This window comes from Notamacropus eugenii, chromosome 3, assembly GCF_028372415.1.
Source record: "Notamacropus eugenii isolate mMacEug1 chromosome 3, mMacEug1.pri_v2, whole genome shotgun sequence".
NCBI classification, from domain to species: domain Eukaryota; kingdom Metazoa; phylum Chordata; class Mammalia; order Diprotodontia; family Macropodidae; genus Notamacropus; species Notamacropus eugenii.
In genome coordinates, this window is record NC_092874.1 from 203,646,029 (window position 1) to 203,660,847 (window position 14,819).

The 14,819-nt window shown below is 41.3% G+C and overlaps 1 protein-coding gene across 2 annotated transcripts in view; it reads right to left on the reverse strand.

Moving 5' to 3' along the window:
* SLC6A13 (solute carrier family 6 member 13) overlaps positions 1-14,819 on the reverse strand; it is a 67,981-nt gene that overhangs the window by 49,234 nt on the left and 3,928 nt on the right. The window contains exon 1 of one of the 2 annotated variants that reach the window (XM_072654081.1): positions 817-907. The exons of the other annotated variant lie outside the window; for it this stretch is intronic. The gene's annotated coding sequence lies outside the window, so the exon portion shown is untranslated. Of the gene's footprint in view, positions 1-816; positions 908-14,819 lie in introns of those variants that run through there. 2 annotated transcript variants of the gene reach the window in all.

The following is a 14,819-nucleotide window of genomic DNA, read 5'->3' on the forward strand; positions in this document are numbered from 1 at the left end:
CCACAGAGGTCTTTCAGCATCTCTGCTGGTCCACTGTTAGGACCAAGGAAGCTAGCAATGTTCATCTGGATGGAGACAAGAGCCATGCTTGGTAGTCAGTATAACTTAGAAATGAAAAGAAGGGGTTCAGGTAATTATGGAGAGATTAGGAAGGAAATAATGAGCACTTTGGTCCTTTTCAAGTACTGGTGTGTGAAAGCTCTCTTGGCTGATCTTTTCCTTTCCCTCTCTTCCTGATGGATTTTTCTCAGGCAAAAACAGTTGTCAAGACTTGCTAGCTTCTCTCCAGGTAAAACAACCCCTTCAGGGGTCTCTAAAGATGACTTGCTGCAGAGATTTTCCAAAGTTTCCACCTGGAGCTAGTCATTGCTCCATTTCCTAGAAGACATCAAGACCTTAGAGCCAGGAATCAGGCAACCCTTAATCACATAGAAAAAGAACTCAGGTGCCTTCACTTTGGGCTTCTTGTCTACCAAATCAGATTGTCCCCACATCAAGCAGTCATAAACATATACATACACATATGTATATGCGTGTATGTATAGATACATATAAATATATGTAGTACATCTGAAGGGAAAACACATCGAGAAGGAGACATCATATGTTTTCATACACCTTCCCACAAATCATTTTTTCTATCTGTTTTTTTAAGAAAGAAAAACTTATTTTGGATGAACTCAATAACCTGAAGACCAGAATCAACTCTACAGAATGAGAGAGAGAATAGGAGAGAGAGAGAGAGAGAGAGAGAGAGAGAGAGAGAGAGAGAGAGAGAGAGAGCAACAGAGAAACAAATAAGGAAATGTTACAGACCTTAAGAAAGGAGCTGCCAGGGGTCCAGCTAAGGGGGAGAAGAAGAATCCAAAGGGGAAGGTGCTGGCTATTTAAAGTATGGGTTGAGAACGCCTCTGCTGCACTGTAATTCTAAACTTTGCCCAACCCACATTCCGCCCTCCTACCCCCCCTCCCCACAGCCACCAACCAACTACCTCCACATGAGTGATTTTGCAGCTCAGAGTGTGAGTGTGTATATGTGTCTGTGTTTGTGTCTGTGTGTGTACACACTCTTGCAGATGATCCCAGTTGCCTATGTACTTATCTGGAAGAAGCGGAGCTCTCCCTGGTGGGTCTACATGTATCTACAAAGCACATTTTATCTCTGTGTTTATCTTTCTCTATAGCCCATTCTCTTTACCTACCCCTACCTGAATTCACATCACCAGAATCATTTCTTAAAGTGTCCCCTGAGATACTTTTTTGTAAAGATGGAAGATGAGACATGGTGGTCTCCGTATTATAGAATGGACAGTTAGGTGGCATAGTGGATAGAGTGCCAGGCCTGAAGTCAGGAAAACTCATCTTCCTGAGTTCAAATCTAGCCCCAGGCACTTACCAGCTGTGTGACTCTGAGTGAGTCACTTAACCCTGTTTGCCTCAGTTCCTCATCTGTAAAATGAGCCGGAGATAGCAAACCACTCTAGTATCTTTGCCAACTGGGGTCACAAAGAGTCAGACACAATTGAAAAGACTGAACAGCAACAAAAACATATAAACAACAGAACAAGTACTGAATATGTGCTCAAGTTCTTTACTCAAAGAAAGTTCTAACACGAATATTAAGCGTAAGTAAAAATGTGATTGCAGATTCTACAGTTGAAGATGTTGACATTTATATGCTTCTGTAAGGCTAGACCAAGAAATCATGAAGCAGTGAATCAATTAGAAAAGGAACACTTCTTTAAGGTGGGAGTTTGAGAATATTCTGTTATGGATGTGTTGAGTTTGATGTGCCTACAGGACGTCCAAGGGCAATAGGTGATGTGAATGAAAAAAGGGGAGTTTGGTGGGATGGGGAAGGAGAGAAGGAATTCAGATATATTACCACTTACTGTGTGCCAGGCACTTTTTACAAATATTTCATTTGCCCTCACCACAAGCCTGGGAGGTAGAACGCTATGGCGATCCCTATTTTAAAACTAGAGAAAATGAGACAAGGTCACATAGATAGCAAGTGTCTGAGGCTGGATTTGAACTCAGGTCTCCCTGATTCCAGGCCTAGCAGACTATCATCCACTGTGCCATCTAGGAAAGGATATAGGATGGAAGAAGGCTTGGAAATGAGAGTAAAATGTTTGGATTAGTGAAGCATCGAGAATGAGCCTGAGAGAAGAAATGAAATCCAGCCTCATCACTCAATTGGAGCTGTCTTCTCTAAGTCACCAGTGAACTCTTACCTAATGACCTTTTCTCACTTCTCATTCTTGACCTCTATGAAACTCCTGACACTATCAATTACCCTCTTCTCCCAGATACACTCTCTTCTCTAGGCTTTCTGCCAACTGCTTTTTCTTGATTATCCATCTTCTGGCTGCTCCGTCTTAGTTTCCTTTGCTCAAACTTCATCCAGTCAATCAATCAACAAGCATTTATTAAGTGCTTGCTGTGTACCAGGTGCTGCGCTAAATGCTATGGATACAAAGACAGTCACTGCCCTCTAGGAACTCTAATGGGGGAAGATAACACATAAAGAGGAGCTAAGAAGCAGGGGTGGGGAAAAGGGTGAAGGTACAAACAAAAGGATGTTGATGAAATCCACAGGTTAAGAAGCAAAGGTTGCAGAGGATCTGGATGTCCCCCAAGCATCTGTCCTTGGTCCTCTTTTCTTCTGTCTCTATATTCTCTTTTCTGGTGGGTCCAATTATGATTTTTATACAAATGATACTCAGATCTCAGTCACAACCTTCCCCCAGATTCATCTGCCCAAGTTCAAATCTGGCCTCAGACATTTATTGGCTATGTGACCTGGACAAGTCACTTAACCCTATTTACCTCAATTTCCTTATCTGTAAAATGATCTGGAGAAGGAAATGTCAAACTACTCCAGTACCTTTGCCAAGAAAACCCCAAGTAGGGTCACAAACGGTCAGACATAACTAAAATTGACTCTAAAACAAAAACGACCTTCACCTACTCTGACCTCCACTCTCATATCACCTCATATCACCATATCATCTCAAATTAGATATCCTATAGGCACATCAAACTCAACACATCCACAACAGAATATTCTCTTTCCCCCAAGAAACTGCCATTCTTTCAAATTTCCCTTTTAGTGTTGAGAGCATCACTACCTCCCAGTCATCCAGGTTTACAACTTTATTGTCATTGCTCTCTCTTACTCCATATATCCAATTTGTGGCCAAGTTTTATCATTTCTTCCTTTACATCTCTGATATTCATTTCCTCCTCTCCACTCATGAAAACCTTCATCACCTTCCACCTTGAACACTCTTCTAATTGTTTTCCCTGCCTCAAGTCTTTAATGCATCCTCCACTCAACTGCCAAAGTGATTTTACTAAAGTACAGATCTGACCATGTCACTCCCCAGCTCAATAAACTTCTTTCTCTCCCTGTTACCTCTGGGACATATGTGTGTATATACATAGATATAGATATATATAGATATATATTTATGTATTTCTATGTATACATACATATACATACACATATGTATGTATGTGTTTAAATGCATGTATATCATCTATTTGGCCCTTCAAAACCAGTCCCCCTCCTACTTTTCCAATTTTTATATACTTTATACCCCCTCTAAATACTCTGCCATCCAGTGACATTGGCCTTGCTGTTCTTCACACATGACTCTCCATTTCTGTCCTCAGTACCTGGAATCCTTTCCCTCCCCACCTCTGGATCCTGCTTCCCTGGCTTCATAGTGTGTAGCACATAGTATGTTTCTCATCAATGTTGACTAACTAACCAGAAAGGATGACAGAAGGATGATTAGGATGTTCTCCATTTTTTGGGCCCTTTCTAAAGTCATTAGAAAGCTTCAAGCCCATTCTTTGTCTCTCAACCTCCTGCCCTCATTCTATAAGATTTTACAGATTTGCAAAGGAGAGTGTTGATGGCAATTCACAACTCCTGTAGTCTTTCCAAGTCTGGCAAGAATCAAATAGGGCTAGACCAATACCAACCTAATTTCATCATCCATTAGTCCCCTAAAGATAAGCATCTGTTAAGTGCCTAGTATGTTCTAGGCACTGATGAGACAATTATAAGTGAGGGAGATGCTTCTTTCCACTTGGTTGATCATAGAATCACAGAATATAGTCACAAATGATAAAGTTTTGATGTGTCTGCACCCTGTGATCCCTTGGTGAGGTTCAAACTTCTTCAGATCAAGTAGGAAACAACAGAGATTGGCTGAGCAAACAAACTAGCCATGTATCTGGGGGCTTTAAATAGTTGGATGAATTTCATCAGTTCTAAGTTTAAGAGCTGGAGGAACCCAATCTCACGAGCAGTTCATGGGAGAGAATCCTACTGAAGGGACTTTCTCTTCCTTTCGGTCCCAATGGACATGATATCAGAGCTACAATACCAGCAGGAGATGATGCACCCAACCAGGATCAGAGACACACTAGAGAACAAACAAGGATATAGAGAGACAGTTGCCCAAGGAGGAAACATCAGAGAAGAGTGCCATCTATGGACTCAAGAGAGGGAGCTAGGTGGTTCAGTGGATCTGTGGTCTGGGTCTGGACTCAGGAAGACTTAAGTTCAAATTCAGTCTCAGACACTTGCTAGCTATGTGCCCTTGGGCAAGTCACTTAGCCTCTGCCTCAGTTTTCTCAACAATATAATGGGAAAAATAATAGCACCTCCCTCCCAAGCTTGTTGTGAGAAACAAATGAGATAATATTTATAAAAAGCGTTTAGCATAGTCCTGGCATAGGAGGAAATGAGTGCCTCCTTCAAGAGAGGAGCAGACCCTGAAAGCCCAGCTAAGTGACTCTCCCAGGAAAGAAAGAGGCAACATTGGAGGGGAGGTTACGTGAGAGCTCTACATAAAATAAAGGACTTTTACACCAAACAATGCCACATCATACAAGTGCTTCACTATCATTGGACATAGACACTATGCACTTAGATAAGAGGACATGCTAGGCTGGGGTGTGGGCAGCAGGCTAGAACAACTCTTCTTACTATATCATCTTAGTAAATGCCTTTCCTAAAGGCTAATACTGCCGTGATTGTTCATGGGAAACACACCAGGTGGGGCTCATAAGGTATAGTAACAGGAGTAGCCACCCACAGTGTTAAAAGGCAATAGATACCAAAAGGAAAAGGCAGATCTGGGCTAGTTAATAGTTTGCCTAAGAGAAAAGCAAATATGGGAAGTGAATAACTGATTTTAAAAAGGGGTGTCTGAAGACAAGCTTTGGATTTCTAGACCATAGTTAGAATAAAGGCACAACCGGCCTTGGGGATAGAATAAATTTAACAAGGGCTAATAAAAATGTATTTGCTTGGAGTCTTTCATATCTAATCAAAAGAGCTTTAAACTGAAAAGGAAAGGGAAAAGAGAAAATGACCCATGCCTAGCCTAAAAGCTTTATACCTGTAAGCACCTACTGTGTGCCAGGTACTGTGTGAGATGCTGGATTATAATTTGTTGTCATTTTTCTCAAACCACCCCTATGCAAGTATTATTATTCCTATGTAGTGGGCACATGGGTAATTCTCTGCTTTAGCTCACAGAACTCCCAGGAATGAGCATACAACAAGTGATCTGTTCTAATTTATCTCTATTAAATATTAATTAGATACCTGCTCTGTGAAAGGCACTGTACTAGTTTGGGGATATCTACTCAGTTTCTCTCTGATTTTGGAGTTCTTTCCAACAATGCAGATGATAGACCATTGATACCCATGGGAAAGTCAACAAGGAATAATACTTCATATACATATACATATATAAATATATGTGTGTGCATGTGTATATATATATGTATATGTGTGTATGTATATACATGCATACATATATAAACACACATAAACATAATATGAAATAAGTTTACTATGTGCCAAGCACTGTGCTAAGTGCTGAGAATACAGATACAAGCAGAAAGACAGGCCCTACCCTCAAGAAATTTACATTCTAATGGGGGAAGGTAGCACATAAAAGAAAGCTGGAAAGTTTCCTCTCTAAGGAGGGGGCAGAGGTGAGAATGAAGGTCCACCCTGAAGGTAGGAGGCACTGCAGAGACAATCTTGAAAGAGAGTCAGGAGCACAGCCTAGAAAGGAACAAAGGCATAGGAAGTCTGGGCATCCTACTTATGCTAGAAGTTCTGGAAGGAACCAAGCTAAGAGGGAGAAGTCACAGGTGTGAAAGATACTTTCAATGTGTGAAATTCATACCTGCAGTGAGGTCACAGAAGGAAGTGGTTTCTGGAGTAAAGAAAGTCCAGGAGCAGTCAGGAGCACAGCTTAAGAATAAATGTCCAGCCTGTCTGACTCCTGTCTTTGACCTGTCAAAAGTTCCCCACAGGGACTCATCCAGGTACTGGAGACCTTCTTTACTTTCTCCTGATACCTCAGGGTAACCTGAGGAGCACTCTGTCTCTCCATTCCTCTCTCACCATATCACCAGCCCCTCTTTTTTCTGTCATATAACCCTCTGATGACACCTTTTACTCAGTGCTAGGAAAGGGATATAAAAGCAACAAATGAAATAATCCCTGCTCTCAGATATTTTACATAATAATAATAATATTTCTGTAACTAAGACATAGGAACATCTGAACCCTTAAGGCCTCCCCTGAGGCTTGGGGAAGGCTGGCCTTTAAAGAGAAGGGCCAGGTTCTTTCTTGTAGTCTCTGGCTCTTTATGCCAAATATTAAGTTTGCCTCAAGTCTGAGGTCTTACCAAAAGGGATCAAGAGTTTTTTCTAGAATCAACATAGGAGGAAAATGTTGTATAGGACAGCTATTTATTTCTTACACAAAAGAAATTCTTAAAACACAAAAGACTCACAAGTTTACATTAACAAAATCTTTTATCATTACAAATTAATCTATAAATCCTATTATACTCTTTCCAGAGGTTGATATTTAAAACATCAGGGGCCATCTCCAGTCATCCTGATCCATATTTTGCCACTGGACCCAGATGGTGCCAAAGGAGAAAGTGAGGCTAGTGACTTTACGCAGACCTCCCTCACTTAAATCCAATTCACTTGCAAGTCATGACATCACCTTCCAGATATCATGGTCCTCTTTGAGAATGAAGTACAAACAACAACATTTAAAACATCAAAGCATGAAACATTTTGGGGACTGTTGCACAGTATTTCACCTACAGCTTAGCTCCATATTCACTACTTGAGCAGCTTCCTCAATATTCATATTTTTCTGGCAAGCCATATCATGACTTGGGCTCATCCTCCTGGTGGAGGTCATCTTCTCTGAGTACTGAAATTCTGCAGGGCAGCTGACACTGACTGTAGAACCTAGGAAATGCTGAAATAACCACAGGGCTCAAGAAGTCCATCTCTCAGGATTTCTGTTCAGTCATTTGTGTTCAAGAAAAGAAACACAATGCAGAAGAGACAGTCAGAACCTTGAGATCCAGTCTCAAACTCACCTGGATGAGCCTATGCTCTTGCTCCATGTGAGAGCAGCTGCCATAGCTGCTGGAGAGGAGGAGAGAGAGCCCCATGTTTGCAGGAAGTCCAAGAAAAAGGCTTAAAGAGTCATCAATGCACACATTCAGAAGAAAAGAGAAGGAAAGTGAGAGTAGAAGTTATCTGTTCTTTCCTCTTCAGTCTCCAACCCCCTTTGTCATTATCTAAGCCTCAGCCTTCAATCACTCCAACTACCCAGTGCATTTGTTCTTATACACTTGCTGCTGAATGAAAGTGAAGAAAATCACATAACTGTTCTGATTAGTCCACTACAAGTTTATGTTGCACAACTGGACCCTCACTGCTGCTATACCTCCCTTATCAACTCACTATCTCATTCCCAACAGAGGTTCTTCCAAACCTTTTCATCCCTTCTCAACCCTTCCATGGCTCTCCTTTCCCCAACACCCATTTCCTCGTATTTTACAGAAAAAAGAGATCATTCCCTCCCTCTTCTCTCCTCTTCTTCATCACCTATCACTGGGGTACATTCTGCCACTTTCTCCTCCTCCAGCCCTGTCTCACATGCTGAAGTGGTCTTAGTCCTTACACAGGCTAACCCCTTTACTTGTTCTAGAAATTCAATTACATCCTATCTCCTTCAACAGACTGTCCCCTCTTTCACTTATTTTCAATCTCTACCGGCTTCTTTCCTGCTCTCATTTCCTGCTGTCTACAAACATACCCATGTCTCCTTCATTCTTTTTTTTTTTTTTTTTCATTTTTAACACAGTTTATAACAGATAAAACAATTCAAACTTTTGGTCAGGTGATACTTCTTTTTAAAGCATTTACAATATGGACCACAAAAGAAATTTTTTTAAACATTAACCAAATGAGACACAAATAATATTTATGTTGCTAACTTCACAAGCTCTTGACCTAATTGTCTCCACAGTATTACTAAGAATTAGAGGACCCTAACTTATTGTTGTTGGTCTAAAGTCCTATGCCTAATAGCTTAATTTTAGACTTAACCTCAGATGTTCCCCTACCAATAATTTATAATTTAATAAAGCTGGTATTAAACTTACAAACCTTTTGACTATAGGAAATTGCCACCAAGAGTAGGGACATTGCAGGGAAACAATATCTCCCCAACTACATGTCTATTCCAGGCAGGAATAGATTGTCCACTTGCATTCAGTCAGGCTTAAAGTCTTTCAGGTGTCAGTGGGGAAACTGAGTCAGGAGAATCCTACCTCAGCCCAGGCTGAACAGCTGCTCTCCTACCTTTCCCATGAGATCACCTTTTGTAGTTCATACCAGCATCTCACCAGCTTACTGGCATCATGGATTGGAAGCTCAGACCACCTTTCTTGCTATCCATACCTGGAGTTAGACTCAGAAGAACAGCCACTTAATAGTCCCATAGCATCTGAAAATGGCAGGTTTCAAATATGATTATAATTTCACTTTGGCTAAGGAACATCTTTTGAGGCAAGTCTTAAGTGGCTTACATGGCTTTCTATACATGTTCTAGTTCCTGATTGATTAAATAGCAATCATAAAATCAAATTTACCATTAAAACCTTAACTTTTCCATCAATGCCAAATTTTACCCGAGGTTACCTTTCTCTAGGAAATTTAGACTAAAATTCTTTTCCCCAAACTAAAGATGTCATTGATTTATTCACAGTAATTATTTCACTCAATTGTTTTAATACCAATTGCTTTTATCTCACTTTGTAACATGTCTAGTTTTTCTCCCCATCACTCCCCTCCCCCCATTTCCTAATACCTTGCATTCTGATTACTCCTTCCCTCAATGTACCCTCCCTTCTATCATACCCCACCCTTCCCTTATCCCCATCTTCTCTCTTTTCTTGTAGGGCAAGATAAATTTCTATACCCCATTTCCTGTATTTCTTATTTCCCAATTATATGCAATAAAAATTCTCAACATTCTTTGCTAATACTTTGAATTCCGACTTCTCTCCCTTCCCCCTCCCTCCCCAGCCCCACTGAGAAGGCAAACAATTCAATACAGACTAAATATGTGTTGTTTTGCAAAAGACTTCCATAATAATCATTTTGTATTAATACTAATTATATTGCCCTCTGTCCTACTCTATCCCCCCTTATTTTTTCCCCCACAATTGACCTTGTCCCTTCTCAAAAGTGTTTATTTCTAGTGACTCCCTTCTCCCATTTGCCCTCCCTTCTATCATTCCCCTCACCCCACTTGTCACCTCCTCTCCTACTTTCCTGTGGCGTGATATAAATTTTCATATCAAATTTAGTGAGCATGTTATTCCCTCCTTCAGGCACATGTGGAGAGAGTAGCTTCATTTTTCCCCTCTCCCCTTCTCCCTTTTCTCCTCCATTGAACAAGATTTTTCTTATCTCTTTTATGAGTTATAGCCTGCCCTGTTTAATTTCTCCCTTTCTCTTCCCGGAATTTTCCTCCTTCACCCATTAATTTTTATTTTATTTTATTTTATTTGTGTGTGTGTATGGATATCATCTCTTCTGATTCAACACACCCTGTACTCTCTATCTGTATATGTGTATATGTGTGTATGTATGTACAATCTCTCCATCTACCCAAATACTGAGAAAAGATTCAAGAGTTATAAATATTTTCTTTCCATGTAGTAATGTAAACAGTTCACCTTTAGAGAGTCTTTTATGATTTTTCTTTTCTGTTTACCTTTTCATGCTTCTCTTGATTCTCATCTTGGGAAGTCAAATTTTCTATACAGATCTGATCTTTTCCTCAATATGAATGATTGAAAGTCCTCTATATCATTGAATGACCATTTATTCCCTTGAAGTATTATACTCAGTTTTGCTGGGTAGGTGATTCTTGGTTTTAATCCCAGTTTCTTTGACTTCTGGAATATCCTATTCCAAGCCCTTCAGTCCCTTAATGTAGAAGCTGCCAGATCCTGTGTTATCCTGATTGTATTTCCACAATACTCAAATTGTTTCTTTCTAGCTGCTTGTAGCATTTTCTCCTTGATCTGGGAACTCTGAAACTTGACCACAATATTCCTAGGAGTTTCTCTGTTCGGGTCTCTTTCAGGAGGTGATCAGTGGATTCTTTCAATATTTATTTTGCCCTCTGATTCTAGAACATCAGGGCAGTTTTCCTTGATAATTTCATGGAAGATAATGTGTAGGGTCTTTTTTTGATCATGGCCTTCAGATAGTCCCATAATTTTTAAATTGTTTCTCCTGGATCTATTTTCTAGGTCAGTTGTTTTTCCAAGGAGATGTTTCACATTATCTTCTATTTTTTCAAATTTTTGGTTTTGTTTACTAACTGCTTGGTTTAACTCATAGTCATTCATTTCCCTGAACTCAATTCTCTCTTTCAACGAATTATTTTGTTCAGTGAGCTTTTGAACTTTCTCCTTCATTTGGCTAATTCTGCTTTTTAAAATCTCCTTCTCCTCGTTGGTTTTTTGGGCCTCTTTTTCCAATTGAGTTAGCCTCTTTTTAAAGCTGTTATTTTCCTCAGCATTTTTTTGGTTCTCCTTTAGTAAGCTGCTAACTTATTTTTAAGGTCTTCTATTGCCTGGTTCCAGTTTAAGTTCCCTTTGGAGGCCCTGGAGGGAGAGGCCTTGACTTCCTCTGACAGTATACCTTGCTCTTCCTCATCAGAAAGGATGGGAGGAGACACCTGTTCCCCAAGAAAGTAACCTTCTATGGTCTTATTTTTTTCCCTTTTTGGGGCATTTTCCCAGCCAGTTACTTGACTTCTGAGTTTCCTCTCCACAACCACCTTGCCTCCAGTTCCACCAAGCCAGCACTGGGGGCTGAGATTCAGATGAACTGCTCCAAAGCCTCAGGGGCTTTAGGTGGGGGCAGAGCTGTTGTCCAGTGTGAGATTAAGATCAGCTGCTCAGGAGGGGGCAGGGCCGCCACACAGGGTTCAGTTCCCTGAGGGAGTTTATGATGAGACCTTCAACAATGGATGTGGGCTACTGCCTGCTTTGGGAGCCTTGACCACTGCTGCCTCTACTGCTGCCACCTGAGAAGACCTGAATTATGGGCACACCCTGCTCCCTTCTTGGCCAGCTGAAAAGACCCTCTCATTGACCTCTGGTGCCTGTGGCTTGAGGGATCTATGCTGCCGCTGGAGATTCTGTCCCTGAAGCCTGCTCAGATCTGCTCCTTTCAGTGCTGCATGGCCAAGGCAGGGCTGGGCTCTGCTCCGCATTTGGTACATGACAGACTTTTCCCATTGGTCTTTCAGGTCACTCTGGGATAGAAATCTCCTTCACTCCATTGTTCTGTGGCTTCTGCTGCTCTAGAATTTGTTGAGAGTTCTTCTTTACAGGTATTTTATGGGCTGTGGGGTAAGAGCTAGCATATGTGCATCTTTCTACTCTGCCATCTTGGCTCCACCCCTCCTTCATTCTTAAAAAAAAAAAATCCTCATTTGATCCTTTCATATCTGCTAATTATCATCCTATATCTCTTCTGCCCTTCATGGCTAAACTACAAAAGGCCATCTATAATAGCTCCACTTTCTCTCTTCTCACTCTCTTCTTAACCTCTTATAATGTGGCTTCCCATCTCATCATTCCACCCTCTCTCCAAAGTTACCAATTACCTCTTAAATGCTAAATCTAGTGCCTTTTTCTCAGTCCTCATTCTCCTTGACTTCTCTGTAGCCTTTGAATACTGATCACCCTCAACATCTTGATACACTCTTGTATTTTCAGGTGACCATTCTCTCTTGGGAAGCAACTAAATGACTCAGTGGATATAGTGCTGGACCTGGAGTCAGGAAGACCCACGTTAAAATCTAGCCATAGACACTTAGTAGCTATGTGACCTTTGGCAAGTCACTTAACCCTGTTTGCCTCAGATTCCTCATCTATAAAATGAGCTGTAGAAGGAAATGGCAAATTATTCAAATATCTTTGCCAAGAAAACCCCAAATGGGGTCGTGAAGAGTTGAGCATGGCTAAAATGAAACAAAAATTCTCTCCTGTTTCTTCTCCCACCTATCTAACCATTCTTTCTCAGTTTCCTTTGCTGAATTCTCATCCAGATTATGACCACTAACCCTAGATGTCCCACAGGATTCTGTCCTGGGCCCTCTTCTCCCTCTATAATACTTCATTTGGTGATCTCATCAGCTCCCATGAATTTAATTACCATCTCCATGCTAATGATTTTCAAATCTATCCTGCCTCAATTTCTCTGCTGACCTCTAATTTTGCATCTCCAGTTATCTTTTAGACATCTCAAACTGTATGTCTAGTAGATAGCTTAAACTCAACATATCCAAAATCGAACTCATTATTTATTACCTTCAACCCTACCCCCCCACAAACACCTTCTCCATTACTATAGAAGGCATCTCCATCCTTCCAATCCTTCAGGCTCACAACTCAGAAGTTGTCCTGGATTTCTTACCCCACCTCCAAATTCAGTCAGTTGCCAAGGCCTGTTGATTTTACCTTTGTGACATCTCTCATACATACTCCCTTTCCTCCTTTGGCACTGACACCTCTCTAGTACAGGCCTTCATCATCTTACCCCTGGACTAGTGTGATAGCCTTCTGGTGAGTCTGTCTGCCTCAAGTCTCTCCCCACTGTAAACCAGCCTCCATTCATCCACCAAAGTGTTTTCTTAAAGCACAGGTCAAATTACGTCACCTTTTTACTCAATAAACTCCAGTGGCTCCCTACTGCCTCCAAGATCAAATACAAGACCTCTGGTGTTCAAAGCCCTTCAAAACTAAACCCATTCCTACCTTTTCAGTCTTCTTACACCTTGCTCCCTGCCCATATGTCAATCCAGTGACATTGGCCTCCCTCTGTTCCATATACAAGATACTCCTTCTCCCAGCTCTGGGCACTTTCTCTGGCTGTCTCCCATGCATAGAATGCTCTCCCTCCTCATCTCTGCCTCCTCAAGCTTCCCTGGATTCCTTTAAGTCCCCTGAAATCCCATCTTTTACAGAGAGTCTTTTGCAACACCTCTTAATGCTAGTCCCTTCCTTCTCTTAATTATTTTCTACTTATGTTGTATATAGCTTATTTGAATATATGGGTTTGTTGTTGTTTCCTCCATTAAAGTGTGGCCTCCTTTCAGGAAAGGGACTGTCTTTTGCTTCTTTTGTGACCTCAGCATTTAGCACAGTCTGGCACATGAGAGACATATTTAATTCATTGATTCATTGATTGACTCACAAGTTGTTTCTACCTTTAAAGTCTACTGAATAGACCGTGCTTCCTGGTCCAGTGGTCAATACTTCTTGACATAACTCTCTCCACCTGATGCCATCACAGGATTGATGCATCATCCCCAAATCTTTCAGCACACGTGTCCTCAAAAGTAGCCAGAAGATTCCATCTCAGCTCCACCCACACTTTAATGGCATCACTTCTATTACATGGAGTGCACCTTAGAAGTAACACTAGACTGTGCAAGAAGAGCCAGAGATAATGTTCATCCGATTGCCCCATGCACTGAGGAACCAACTCCCAGACAAAGACATTGAAACAGCAACAGAGGAAGGAACAAAACTAAGAATTTGACTCTTGCTACTTCAAAAGTGATGAGCACTGCAGGGAAACATGTACATACACCTGAGGAGGGCCTATTTCTTCAAAAGAGATACATGTATTAGGGAACCACAGTCAATAGGGAGCAACTCAGACAGGGACTGAGGCATGTGGATTGTAGAGGCCCAAAGGGAAGATGGGAGCTACTTAAGGTGGGGGAGGAGGACTGGAGATGATATCCAGGAAGGAACACAGTAAGGATGTGTGAGCTGCCTGAAACTCTGGAGCCTTCTCAGGTCCCTAAAGAACCTGAAGAGGGGGTTCCTTGGAGGCTAGTTGCTAAATCTTTTACTTTTGGCACAGACTGGTTAGGGTAGCATGAAGTTTCTCATAGATGAGAAAGATTGACTGTGTAATACTGGAAGGACCCTGCTATGGACTAAAACACCTTCCTCTTTGATTTGAAATTTGATGACAACAGAGGCCCAGGCCTAGGCTGTCATATGGATGCTGTAGCCTGGGAGGACCACCCCCTCCCATGTACAATCACAATTATTCTCAGGAGCAATGCGCTCTTGCCTAGAGATTCAGCTTTCAGACCATGATTGGAACATGCCACCATGTAGCTGCACAAATGGCAGAGGCCCCATGGACCTTTATTTGCTAGAGAACCTTAGTGAACCTCCTTGTGATATTCTATGCACCTTGAAAATGGAATTCCCATTATAGTGCTCAAATGTCTGTAGCCTCAGGATATATACTTTGGTGACACTAAGAACAGAGAGGATATTTATGTTAAGTTCAGAGGAGAAACAGTTTTTCAGCTTTGTGCAAAGGCTCAAGTGATGACTGCAGAGGCC